Here is a 13492-nt window from a genome sequence, read left to right as displayed (position 1 = left end):
TCAGACACTGCCAAATAAATCTAAAGGTGCTCACCTAGCTTGGATTTTGAAAGCAATGAAGGTGAAATGAAGTACTATTTGAGTTGCTGAAGTGCCTCCTCACATGCTTGTGTCCAATTGAAATCTTTTGGTTTCTTCAGAGTAGTAAAGAAAGATGGCATTTCTCGGATGACCGAGAAATGAATCGGCTCAGGGCTACTAACTTTTGCACATCTTTCACACACTTGGGAGATGCGATATTTATTACCCACTGTATCTGGTCTGGATTTTCCTCGATTCCTCTGTATGTGACGACATATCCTAGGAACTTCCCTGAAGCACACCAAATGAGCATTTGTTTGGATTTGATTTCATATTCTACCTTTTCAGGACTTCAAATGCCTGCTGCAAATGGTTGATGTGTTGTGCAGACTCCAATGATTTGACCAGCATGTCATCTATGTACACCTCCATTGTGTCGCCGAGCATTTTGGTAAACATCTTGTTCACCAATATTTGGTCAGGAGCTCCTGCATTCTTTAGTCCCAATGGCATAACCTTATACCAAAATATGCCTCTCTCTGTTATGAAAGAGGTCTTTTCTTGGTCCTCGGGGTGCATGAGAATTTGATTGTACCCTGAAAAAGCCAGCAGTGCATCTACTAACATGTCAATATGAGGTAGCGGAAACGAATCTTTTGGGCATGCCTTATTCAGGCCAGTGAAGTCGATGCACACCCTCCATTTCCCATTTTTCTTCTTCATTACGACAACATTGGCTAACAAATCGGGGTAGTGAACTTCCCTGATAGACCCTGAGCCTAGTTGTTTCTCAACTTCTTCGTTGATTACTCTATTGCGTTCGGGTGCGAACCTTCGTCTCTTTTTTCTAACAGGCGGCTGGTCTGGGTCGACTTGAAGTATGTGAGTTATAATGGACGGGTCTATGTCTATCATGTCGGTGTGTGACCAAGCAAAACAATCGTGTTCTGTGGTAAGGAAGTCTATCTGCTCTTTTCTAAGAGTATGACTCAAATTAGACCATATTTGTACTTTATGGTCAAGTAGTCTGGATGGATTTATACTTCATCCAGGTCCTCTATGCAAGGTTGGTCACGGTCAGCACTACGAGGTTTTTTTGTCTGTAATTGCTACAAGGGGGCCTTGGGAGATTTCATTGTATTTTTATAACAGTTACGGGAGGCCTCTTGGTCTCCCTTAATCTCCCTAGCTCCCCAAGGTGTAGGGAACCATATGACCTGATGGAAGTTTAAAGGGTATCCATGGCCCACCTAATATTATGTTGTAGGCCGATGGAGAATCCAACACCACGAATGTGGTCGGCAAGTTGAGTCCTCCAGCATAGACAGGTGGAGAGACTTTTCCCAAGGTCTGCTTCTATTCACCACTGAAGCCAATGAGTACGGTAGATCGAGGACTTATGTTTGCCTCGTCTAAGCCAATACCCTGTAAAGCATATAGAAATAGTACATTAGTGGAAGACACATTATCAATTAAAATTCTTTTTACCAGGGCATTAACAATTGTAAGAGATAGGACGAGAGTATCATGGTGAGGGTTGAACGAACCCTGTGACTTCGTTGTCCACGAAGCTGATGATCTGACCAGTGCAAGTTGGTGATGGAGCATCGACTGAGTGTGTTGCGGGGCAGTGAGCTATCCTTGCGCTCCTCTTGGCGGCTGAATGGCTAACTCCACTTACTTCCGAACCTCTAGTGATCATCGAGCAAGTCGTTGCTGGGATTGGCGGCTCTGGATCTTTCGTCTGTTCATCCCTTAGTGCTAGTGTCCTTTTACCTCTGTCGGTCAGCAGGTCCGTGAGCTGTCCCCTTTTTAAGAGCTCTGCCACCTCCAATCTCAGGGCTATACAATCTCTAGTGGTATGTCCGTGATCCGAATGAAATTCACACCACTTGGAGTTGTATTTTTTATCGCTTGGACTTCTGGTCTTACCTGTCTACCTCACGATATTGCCCATACCTTTCATCATGACCACTACCTCGCTAGGTTCAACATTGAGGTTGTACTCCAGAAGTCTTTCCCTGGGAGGAGCAAAGACCTTCTCCTCAGGTCATCTAGATGGAGGATCCAGAGGTCTTATGTTCCCCCTTTGATTTGGGTGCCTTGGTGGGTAAGGATCCCTATTGCCTCTGTGTTCCGGCCTTTGATCAGGTCTCCTAGATTGTCGATCGCTAAATTGGCCGTCATATGAATATCCCTTGTTTCGGTGGGTCTTGTGTTCTTCCCATCTTATCTCCAACCAGGCTCTGGGCAGTACGTCATCAAGGGTCGTACAGTTGTACTTAGTCAGTTCTATGTACATTTCTCCATCATGAAGATCAAGGTCATGCGCATCTCGGTATTTAAAACGAAATTCCAGCCACAAAACGGCCGCAGATCTGCGAAGATCAAGGTCACGCACATCGTGGGCACGTGGCATAAGAAGAACTATTGACACCAACCCTCGGCCAAAAACAGAGGGCGCCCACTTAAACAAAGGCAATCACGGCAAGCAGACAGAAAAGGAAAAATGAACGATCAAGGTAAAATAACTTTTATTTCATAATAACATCTATTACGAAAGAAATAAAGGGAAACATCAGAGATCAAATCGATCACACCAAGAGGAAAGGATAAATATCGAGAAGCAATGATGTGACACTAAAATGTCACATTTGGAGAGCCTAACTTAGACTAATTACTTCTTTTCGAGTGTTATCAATAATATTTTATGTGTTTTTCATGTTACGTACCTATTTTGAAGTTAGACATGAAAATCGGAATAAAGGGAACGAATTGTTACTATCATTTCATGTGCCGAAAACGAGAGAAAAAGACTTCAAGCAAATCAAATGACAAGTATAGTCAATGACGAGTCCGACGGTGAAAACGGTATTCAATTCGAAGTTCAGACGGGGAAGATATGGAAGAAAGAAGTCCGAGGGTATTCTAGTCCTTTGTGAGAATTTGAAGATGTAGAGACAAGGATGGAGGCACTCTCTTGGTTTCTAAATGAAAGCCCAAAACCAAGTCCAAGCCCAAGAAATATTAAGAGAAGAAGAATTGTGTAGAGATTTTATGGGCACCCATTTGTGGTCTAAAGACTTAGTCAAGTTTGACTAAGTCTAGGGTTTGAATGAAGTTAGAGAAAGGGGTCAAATACACTATTCATCATCTTGAAGCTTGGGAAAGAAACAAGAGAGAGATCAAGTTTCTAGGGTTTGAGAGAGTGTTCTTGGTGGGAGTTAGAGAGAGAGGCAAGAAGAGGAAGGGAAGAAGAGAAGGAAGGAAGAAAGGAGAAGAAGAAAGGAGATAAGACGGGAGCTTGGCCGAGCTGCTGTTCGGGCAGTGCTATTGCTGGCCGGACAGCAGCTTTCCGGCGAGTATCTTGGCCGGAAACAAGCTAGCTTGGTCCGGCCAAACCACCCCCCTTCAAACCCTTTCTTTTAGCCTTCTTTTCCTTTGTTTTCTTCAACTTTTCTTCAACTTTTCTTCATCTTTCTACCACCATTTCTTCTTGAATCTTCTTGTTTTCTTTTAGATCTAGGTTTCTAGAGTGAGAAAGGATTGAATCTAATAGTTTTGGGTAGATTTCACTTGGTTTTGATTCTAATTTTTAGAGAGAGAAAGCTTCATTTAAGCTTTCATGGAGTTACACTATTTTGGGGAAGAAGATGAAGTGGATATAGGGCAACAAGATTTCAGCTAGGGGAGCTAATATTTCACTGCTAAGGGGACCCATATTTCTGCTATAGGGAGATCAGCTGCAACTACATGGTTTATCTTTCCATCGACCATAGCTTTTGCGATCAAATCGAAAGGGGGATTCTCAAACTCTAGCTATTTAATTCTCTTCTTTCATTTGCTTAAATGTGAAATAACTCCATGGTTAGCTAATTATTTGTTGTCGAGGCTAAAAGATGATGTATTTCGATTAAGCGATGATGTATGTATGTTTGAATGTTTGATAATAAATCGATGTTCTTTTTATTTCGATTATCGTTTCCATCGTATTTTCATGGGTTTTGTCATGCACCTCACATAGTTAATAGATGAAGCGCAGTATTCGATATCGATAGTAGTCTAAGTCAAAATTTCATGTGTCTTGTCATGCACTTCACATAGTTAGGCGACTAGACAACACCTTCGATGACTCGGGTTTAACCGATTAGGACGTTTGTTTGACTAAGTATGATCAATGGATATACGTAGTGCTTATAGACATCTATCTTAGGAGTCGAGCTTAGATTTTGTATCGACACATTCGATCGGACCGTACATAGCCGTAAGATCGCCTTTACGGATTCTTAGACCCTCAACACCTCTCTCACCCAACTCTCTTAGTCAATCTTATTCTCAACTTGCTCCCTCGCCCTTTTACTTTGATAATCTATTGAGTTTTATTTGTTTTATTTGTTTTCTTTTGTTTCTTATTCAACATCATAACTCCCCATTTATCTTTGTTTTATTTCCTTTTTATTCTAAGTTAGCATTTGATATCTAGACCGGGGGATAAGACCCTTCGACATCCAAACTACCTTCCTATCCTTGGATCGATCCCGGCTTTGCCGGATTACTACTTGATACCTCCGCTTGGGTGTGTAACCTTTTCGGGTGCATCAAGTTTTTGGCGCCGCTGCCGGGGATAGGTTTAGTGGTTAGGATATCGTTTGTTGTTTTGTTCATTAGTTTAGTGTTGTTTGCTTACTTAGACGCTTTTTTTTCTTTATTTATTTTTGTAGTTTCTTATCTTTTTATCTTTTTAGGTACCAATTTTAAGAAAAGAGCCAAAAGAGACATAAAAGCGAAGGAAAAGGAAGGATTCGAGAAGTTAAGAAGAAAGGCGAACGAAACGAGAAGAACACTCGATAGTATCGCATTCTATCTCATCCTTTTTACTTGTGCGTGATTGTTTAGTTCTATTAGTGTTAGTCTCCATTTTGTGATTGTGTGTTAGCATCTTTGAAGATTGTGAAATCATGGCAAGTTTGTCGTTTGATGATGATGATGATGACATTATTCTAACTATTTCTCACACTAGTGAACCACCTAGAAGTCGTCAAGACTACTCAAACTTATATAGAAATGGTTCGACTAGTGATAGGAATAGGCGAGTTGAGTCTGACCGACCTAGGATGACTATGGGTGAATACCGTCAAATGCATGGAGTCGGTCAGACAAGTCATATATATGGTCGTAGGGATTATGAGCATGAGGGTAATCAACCCCGTAAGAGTCTTCGAGACTATCGACAAGAATTTGGGATGACCACATCTTCATGTATGAATTCGTCATTTGATGATAACCGTAGTTCTATTAGTAGTGATCGACCACGTCGAAGTCTTCGTGACTATCGACAAGCATATATGGACGGTTCACTTAGTGATGACAATTCCCGACTCGATGATTCCACTCAAAGAGTCGAGTCTAGGTATCTACATGAAGGTAGTGAAGAAAGGACCATGGAGATTATTAGGCCGGTTTGTGCTATTTGTGCGAGCTTAGACCATTTGACCGAGTATTGTCCCATGATTCGTGTTCCGCGAGAGTCTTCGTCTAGTTATACTCATGTGCCTTATTACGAGGAGATGTCTGAAGACACTCTTCAAGCAATTTTAGAGTACCAAACTAGATTTAATCGAGATATAACGGAGATCACGGAACGGCTTCTCAAAATTGTTGATAGACTTGAGTCAGAGCCTATCGTCGACGGGTAAGGGGTTTGCGCACCCCAAACTCAAGAAGAGACTATGAATGATGGTGAGGGTAATACACCTAACTCTAGTCTTAAGTTAAATGTCGAAGAAGCTCTTGATAGGCCCTTAGAGCATGAACTGACCGATGAACCTTATTGCTCAAACCCTCGACCATTGTCATCTCACCATGATCAGACTACTCTAGATTTTGATGTTCAGGATGATAGCTCTACGAGCAAATTTGGGAATCACACAATGTTGAACTTTCCAATCTTCAGCACTTGTGATTATTTGGATGGGTTATGTAGAATGGAAGGTGTTATGCCTGACTTTGAGGCTCTAGATGCCTTTAAGGGTGTCGATAACATAGTAGTTGAAGAGATAGCGGATAGCTTGTTGGATTATTTATCTAAGGAAATTATGGACCTTGACTTGGTCCCCGAGCCTATTGTCTTACCCTTAGAGTCTAGCTCGACCTTCCACATGATCTCAGACTCGGTTGTTGACCCCTTCTGGGACACTTCGGACGTCTTCCCTAGCATGTCTAGGGACTTAGTGGATGTTTTATCCACTAAGCTTGAGTTTGACTTCTTGCCTTCGACTGACCTCCACTCACTTCACAATTATGTCGATCATTTTGACGACTTCTTAGTCGTCGTCCCTAGCAGTCATGCTTACTTAGTGGACCGTGCATCCACTAAGCTTGGGGACGGTCTCTTTTCGGTTATCGTCTCACGCGCACTTCGTTGGTTTAATACTTTTGTGAGACTTTTACCATTTGTATATAGCTTTCTTTGGGTTGACCCCTAAATCTTCCGGCTTTTACTATATGATCGTTAGCCGATTAAGGTGGCCTTTGATGTTTGTGGGTATCATCTCTGGAAACCCTCCGCGAGACATAACTCGTGCTCTTGTGTGAAAACAAGAGAATCAAAGGCTAATTGCATAACTCAATGCAATCGTGTATACCCGCGTGAGTTGTAGACTTTATATGGTCATGTCTTTTATGTGCTTCATTCTCATTATGTTTTGGATATTTTAGGAGCATTTCTTATATGTTTCACTTCTAAGGCGTGGTTTGTTCCAAGTTTGGGGATGGCGCGAGCTTAACATCAACTTGGAACCTCTTTATACATGAGCCTTGGTAGTATCATCTTTTATCTCCTTCGGTTATGGTAATATCTCTCCACTCTTCTCATTAAATTGATGTGCCTCTTTATCTTTTGGTGAGTGTATGTTTAGAACATTGAGGACAATGTTAGTTTTAAGTTTGGGGATGCGGGATATGACCATAACCAATGCATGACCATGGGTTTCAAAGACAAAAGGGCTCAAATTAGCCAAAATTTGAAAATTTTTGAACATTTTGAGTAGATTTGCATGTGATTGTAGTGATAGTTTTAAGAATGTTGATGCATATGTGTCGAGTTTATGAGTTTTGTGATTGCTAATGGTCTTTGCATGAAGGTCGAGTCTTTGAGTGTTTGTGTTATACCATGGGAGTAACATCTTAGTGAAGAAGAAACATCTCTAAGAGACCTAGAGTAGTCACTAGTGGAGACTTAACCCATGTGAGAGCTCAAAGCCTAAATTGTCCTTCGAGTGTACTCTTCCGCGCTAACTCCGAGTAGAATGAAGAGCTACTCAACCTCGTAACTATTAAAAGAGCTCATTTGATCTCGTGTGCTCAACTTTCTTAGCCACTAGGAGTGACATTAGGATAGAGAATTAACCTTGCCCTTGTAGTCCATGAAACCCAATAAGAGTGTCCACTAGAAGAAAGCGGATACTCCATCATCTTATATCCCGAGAATGAAGACATGAGAAGAAAAGAATGAAGAATGCAAAAGCAAGTATGAAAGGAAAAAAAAGTTGATTGCACGAATATAGTATTGTGTGAGTTATGTTTGTTTTATGTGATGTTGTGTTATGAAAAAAAAGAGAAAAAGTGAAAAAAAGAAAGAAAGAAAGACAAAAAGAAAAAAAGAATGATGAATAAAGTTGTTTATGTTATGTTTGAGCATGTTAGCTCTTTTGTGTGAGTGATGTGATTGAATATATGTGTGTTTGTGTGTATGTTCATGATTAAATATTCGAAGCAAGAAACGAATGTGGAAGTGCTTAAGAGGTTCTATCATGAAGAGTTCGACATTCTCGGGAATCCCCCATCATCATCCATCTCTAGTATCCGTTAACCTTTGGAAGGCATTCTTAGAGGGTAGAATGGGTGAGATGGGTGAGTGAGCTTCCCCAACCCGTTTAGTGGCTAATTCCTTTTCGAAGATCATCCGTTCCAAAATGTTGTCCTCACCCCTTTTTATGTGTTGAGTCCATGTTAGTGATCACACTCACACATACGAGCGTCCATGTTAGTGATCACACTCACACATACGAGCGAACCATTCTTGAGTGATTTCATATTTGGAGTGTATGTCCGTGAGGCCGAAGTCGAGGCGAAATGTACTAAACTAGGAATCAAGGCGTTGTGACTTCGGAACATAGATGTTGCTCGTTATGGTATGACACTTTCATTTTAGGGTAAGATCATTAGTGAAGGGGCCTTTAGCTTTTACAAGAACTTATTTACTTGATTCATTATGTGTTGACATGTTTAAACCCTTTACTATATGAATCATGCTTATCTATGATTTCGATGTTGGACCCTTGTGTATTTGAAACCACGATGTTTGTGGGTGTCATCTATGGAAACCCTCACGAGACAAAACTCGTCCTCTAGGGGTAACCTAGAGGTTTAAAGGCTTGTTGCATACGCTAAATGCAACCGGGATGCCTCCGAAAGTGAGTTAGGCTTTTATTTTGTTTTATTTGCTCGAGGACTAGCAAAGTTTAAGTTTGGGGATCTTGATGTGACACTAAAATGTCACATTTGGAGAGCATAACTTAGACTAATTACTTCTTTTCGAGTGTTATCAATAATACTTTATGTGTTTTTCATGTTAGGTACCTATTTTGAAGTTAGACATGAAAATCGGAATAAAGGGAACGAATTGTTACTATCATTTCATGTGCCGAAAACGAGAGAAAAAGACTTCAAGCAAATCAAATGACAAGTATAGTCAATGACGAGTCCGACGGTGAAAACAGTATTCAATTCGAAGTTCGGACGGGGTAGATATGGAAGAAAGAAGTCCGAGGGTATTCTAGTCCTTTGTGAGAATTTGAAGATGTAGAGACAAGGATGGAGGCACTCTCTTGGTTTCTAAATGAAAGCCCAAAACCAAGTCCAAGCCCAAGAAATATTAAGAGAAGAAGAATTGTGTAGAGATTTTATGGGCACCCATTTGTGGTCTAAAGACTTAGTCAAGTTTGACTAAGTCTAGGGTTTGAATGAAGTTAGAGAAAGGGGTCAAATACACTATTCATCATCTTGAAGCTTGGGAAAGAAACAAGAGAGAGATCAAGTTTCTAGGGTTTGAGAGAGTGTTCTTGGTGGGAGTTAGAGAGAGAGGCAAGAAGAGGAAGGAAAGAAGAGAAGGAAGGAAGAAAGGAGAAGAAGAAAGGAGATAAGAGGGGAGCTTGGCCGAGCTGCTGTTCGGGCAGTGCTATTGCTGGCCGGACAGCAGCTTTCCGGCGAGTATCTTGGCCGGAAACAAGCTAGCTTGGTCCGGCCAAACCACCCCCTTCAAACCCTTTCTTCTAGCCTTCTTTTCCTTTGTTTTCTTCAACTTTTCTTCATCTTTCTACCACCATTTCTTCTTGAATCTTCTTGTTTTCTTGTAGATCTAGGTTTCTTGAGTGAGAAAGGATTGAATCTAATAGTTTTGGGTTTATTTCACTTGGTTTTGATTCTAATTCTTAGAGAGAGAAAGCTTCATTTAAGCTTTCATGGAGTTACACTATTTTGGGGAAGAAGATGAAGTGGATATAGGGCAACAAGATTTCAGCTAGGGGAGCTAATATTTCACTTCTAAGGGGACCCATATTTCTGCTATAGGGAGATTGGTTGCAACTACATGGTTTATCTTTCCATCGACCATAGCTTTTGCGATCAAATCGAAAGGGGGATTCTCAAACTCTAGCTATTTAATTCTCTTCTTTCATTTGCTTAAATGTGAAATAACTCCATGGTTAGCTAATTATTTGTTGTCGAGGCTAAAAGATGATGTATTTCGATTAAGCGATGATGTATGTATGTTTGAATGTTTGATAATAAATCGATGTTCTTTTTATTTCGATTATCGTTTCCATCGTATTTTCATGTGTTTTGTCATGCACCTCACATAGTTAATAGATGAAGCGCAGTATTCGATATCGATAGTAGTCTAAGTCAAAATTTCATGTGTCTTGTCATGCACTTCACAAAGTTAGGCGACTAGACAACACCTTCGATGACTCGGGTTGAACCGATTAGGACGTTTGTTTGACTAAGTATGATCAATGGATATACGTAGTGCTTATAGACATCTATCTTAGGAGTCGAGCTTAGATTTTGTATCGACACATTCGATCGGACCGTACATAGCCGTAAGATCGCCTTTACGGATTCTTAGACCCTCAACACCTCTCTCACCCAACTCTCTTAGTCAATCTTATTCTCAACTCGCTCCCTCGCCCTTTTACTTTGATAACCTATTTAGTTTTATTTGTTTTATTTGTTTTCTTTTGTTTCTTATTCAACATCATAACTCCCCATTTATCTTTGTTTCATTTCCTTTTTATTCTAAGTTAGCATTTGATATCTAGACCGGGGGATAAGACCCTTCGACATCCAAACTACCTTCCTATCCTTGGATCGATCCCGGCTTTGCCGGATTACTACTTGATACCTCCGCTTGGGTGTGCAACCTTTTCGGGTGCATCAAGCAACAAAAAGTCAGCATCAATCCATTACCAGAGAAATCGTCGGCCTCTGACATGGGCCTTGCAAAAGGAAGCGATGATCCATACATAATAAGGGCAACATAATTTGTCGTCGTTGTCCCGGACAATGAAGACCCATGGTGACTGCCATTCCCATTAAAGGGAATTCCACCCTTGGCCATTACCATTACAGGCAAATATCACTCGGAGAGGCTTCAAGCCAAAACTCAAGCAGGGGGCTCATCGTTATCTCGCTTGAAATCCGGAGGCAAAAAAAAAAATTTAAGAAGAGAACAATTTAGAAAAAGTTGTTCTTAGAGAAAGCCCAAACCTAAGGAAGGTTATTTATAGTGGAAGAAGGAGACCAAAGGTTCTTCTCAGCAAGGAAGAACATTGAAGAAAGGAATAAAGCACCTCGGAAATGTACCAAGCCCTAATTGATGATGCATAAAATGCTCAACTATTGACCGACGTTAAGAAGTCAAGAGTAGACAAGAAGAAGCCTAACAGGTCAACCCGTCTCAAAGCAGCAGGACCGCTAGGCCCGAAAAGATCTGCCACCTAAGCCCAGAACTGGGAGGTCGACAAGATCAACTAAGGAACTTCATTTATGTTCCGTCTAAAACACAACCAGGTCTTCCTTGAGATTTTCAAGAAGTATAGGGGGTCCACGTAAGCTAAGCCGATGCCTTACACCTTGAACACGGGAAGGCAGAAACGTGTCGCACGCTTACTGACTTGCCCCCGAATCTTCCTAAAAGACCTCAGTCGGCTACGGTCTTTAGTGTTTAATTGACTTGGGCTTTAAGAGTCTTAAAGGAGGAAACACCTCCTTGAAGATCTATCAACTCGGTAGGATATCTACGAAGTATACTTGAACATAGGAACTTCTAATTATCCTAGATACGAAATAAACTAAAAAGGAAACCCTAACTACGGTGGATCACAACCGCCTCATGAATCTCACCGTCTATCACAGTCGGTCTAAAGTAACCTATAAAAGGGCACTCATAACCTTCACCAAGGTAAGCTCAATACGTTCCACATGGATCATTCAATACTCAATACTTTAACTGCAAAGGGCAATCTGACTATCTTGAGCGTCAGAGAGGTTTCTGAACTCTTTGCAGGTTTCCCCCCAGATTTTCAGAAAAAAGGAGCGGGAACCGGAGGAAGGAATGTCGTTCATCCAGACTGAATATCAATCAATCGGGCGATCCAGCATGAAGGCTCAATTCTCTGACTGATAACCAGAAAGCCATTTTTTGACATCAGCAATAATGACTGGGCGTCAAATCGCGGCTGAAAAACTGACCAAGTTAAAGGAGAATTAATGGGACTAGACAAGACTCTACTATTCGTTCAACCAGAAGAGGTCACGTACCCCACACATGGCAGCGAAGGTACCGTGAGCAGTTACCCAAAAGATCAATGCTGAAACCCGTGATCAGACAATCAAATCTTTGACTTCACAGAATCAAGCGGAAATTTACTTAAGAAGGCGCGGAGTTGATATTCGTCACGCGCAAATCAACACGTGGATGAACACCTCAGAGTTCTCGATCAGGCCTGTTCTAACAAGAAAACCCCGCCAAACGAAAGCCCTAAAGGCTCAGTTACACAAAGGTCTGCTCCGTGATGAGTAGACCAGCTCAGTCAAAACTAGCCCCGGAACACAGAGGTCAGGAAATTAAATACACAAAGAATGACCAAGCTTCACAAACAGCTCTGGTCCACGTATACTTACCACCCTAAAGATTTATTTACTTAAATTATTTATTGTGTAAGAATCTCAGAGTACTTCTACTCCTTAGTTTCTCTACTTTCGACTAAAATGTGGCGGGACTCGTGATGATATATAAAATGGTCATCTGTTGGCTGACGTCAAGAAGTCAAGAAAATACCAGAAGTCCAACGGGTCAACCCGTCTCAAGGAAACAGGACAACTGAGCCCGAAGAGGTCTGCCACCTAAGCCTAGAAATCGGGAGGTCAACAAGATCAGCTAAGGATCTCCAACTCTGTTTAGCCTAAAACATAACCAGAGCTGCCCTGGGATTCGTAAGGAGTATATAAGGGTCCACGTAAGCAAGGCCGATGCCTTACACTCTGAACATGGGAAGGCAGAACTGCGCCGCAAGGCTTACTGACTTAATCCCGAATATTCCTAAAGATCTCAGTCGTTTACGATCCGAAGTGTTTAATTAACTTGGGCTTCAAGAGTCTTAAAGGAGGAAACATTTTCTAGAAGATCTATCAACTTGGCAGGATATCTACGGAGTATCCTTGAACAGAGGAACTTCTAAATATCCAAGATATGAGATAAACTGAAAAGAAAACCCTAAATCTCCTGATTACCGAAGAGTAGTCTTAATCCCGAAAGATGGATCAAAACTGCTTCATCTACACCGTCAATCGAAGTCGGTCCAAGGTAGCGTATAAAAGGGCATCACATCACCTTCACCAAGGTACGTTCTCTAAGGATCAATCAATAATCATTACTTTAACTTGAAAGGGCAATCTGATTGTCTTGAGCGTCGAAGAGGTTTCCAAACTCTTTGTAGATTTTTTTCCAGGTTTCCAAGAGCAGCAGCTAAAGGAAAAGTATCATTCATCCAGACAGAGTATCAATCACTTAGACTAATTCAGACGCGATTCAGCATCAAAGTTTCTGTTTCCTGATTGATAACGAATTGTCATTTTTTGACATCAACAAAAACCCCTAAATATTTTGGGTTTTTTTAAAAGATAAATTGACCTTTAATGTGTAAGAGTTTGTTTAGAACCAACAAGATAGAACATGACATACTTGCTAATTACGCATACTATTTTAAACATTATGTATCTTTACCCTTAATATTTTGACAACTTTTAATTAATAGCAAAACAAAAAATACATGTTCTAATGTAATTTGATAACCCAAGGTAGAAGAAATATTATATTGTAACTAAAGGATAAATATGAAAAAAGTGAGAT

The sequence above is a fragment of the Eschscholzia californica genome, unplaced genomic scaffold (genome assembly GCF_041429995.1).
Source record: "Eschscholzia californica isolate CP2 unplaced genomic scaffold, dmEscCali1.0.p SCAF_3, whole genome shotgun sequence".
Taxonomy (NCBI): Eukaryota; Viridiplantae; Streptophyta; class Magnoliopsida; order Ranunculales; family Papaveraceae; genus Eschscholzia; species Eschscholzia californica.
Note: the sequence above shows the minus strand (reverse complement) of the source record.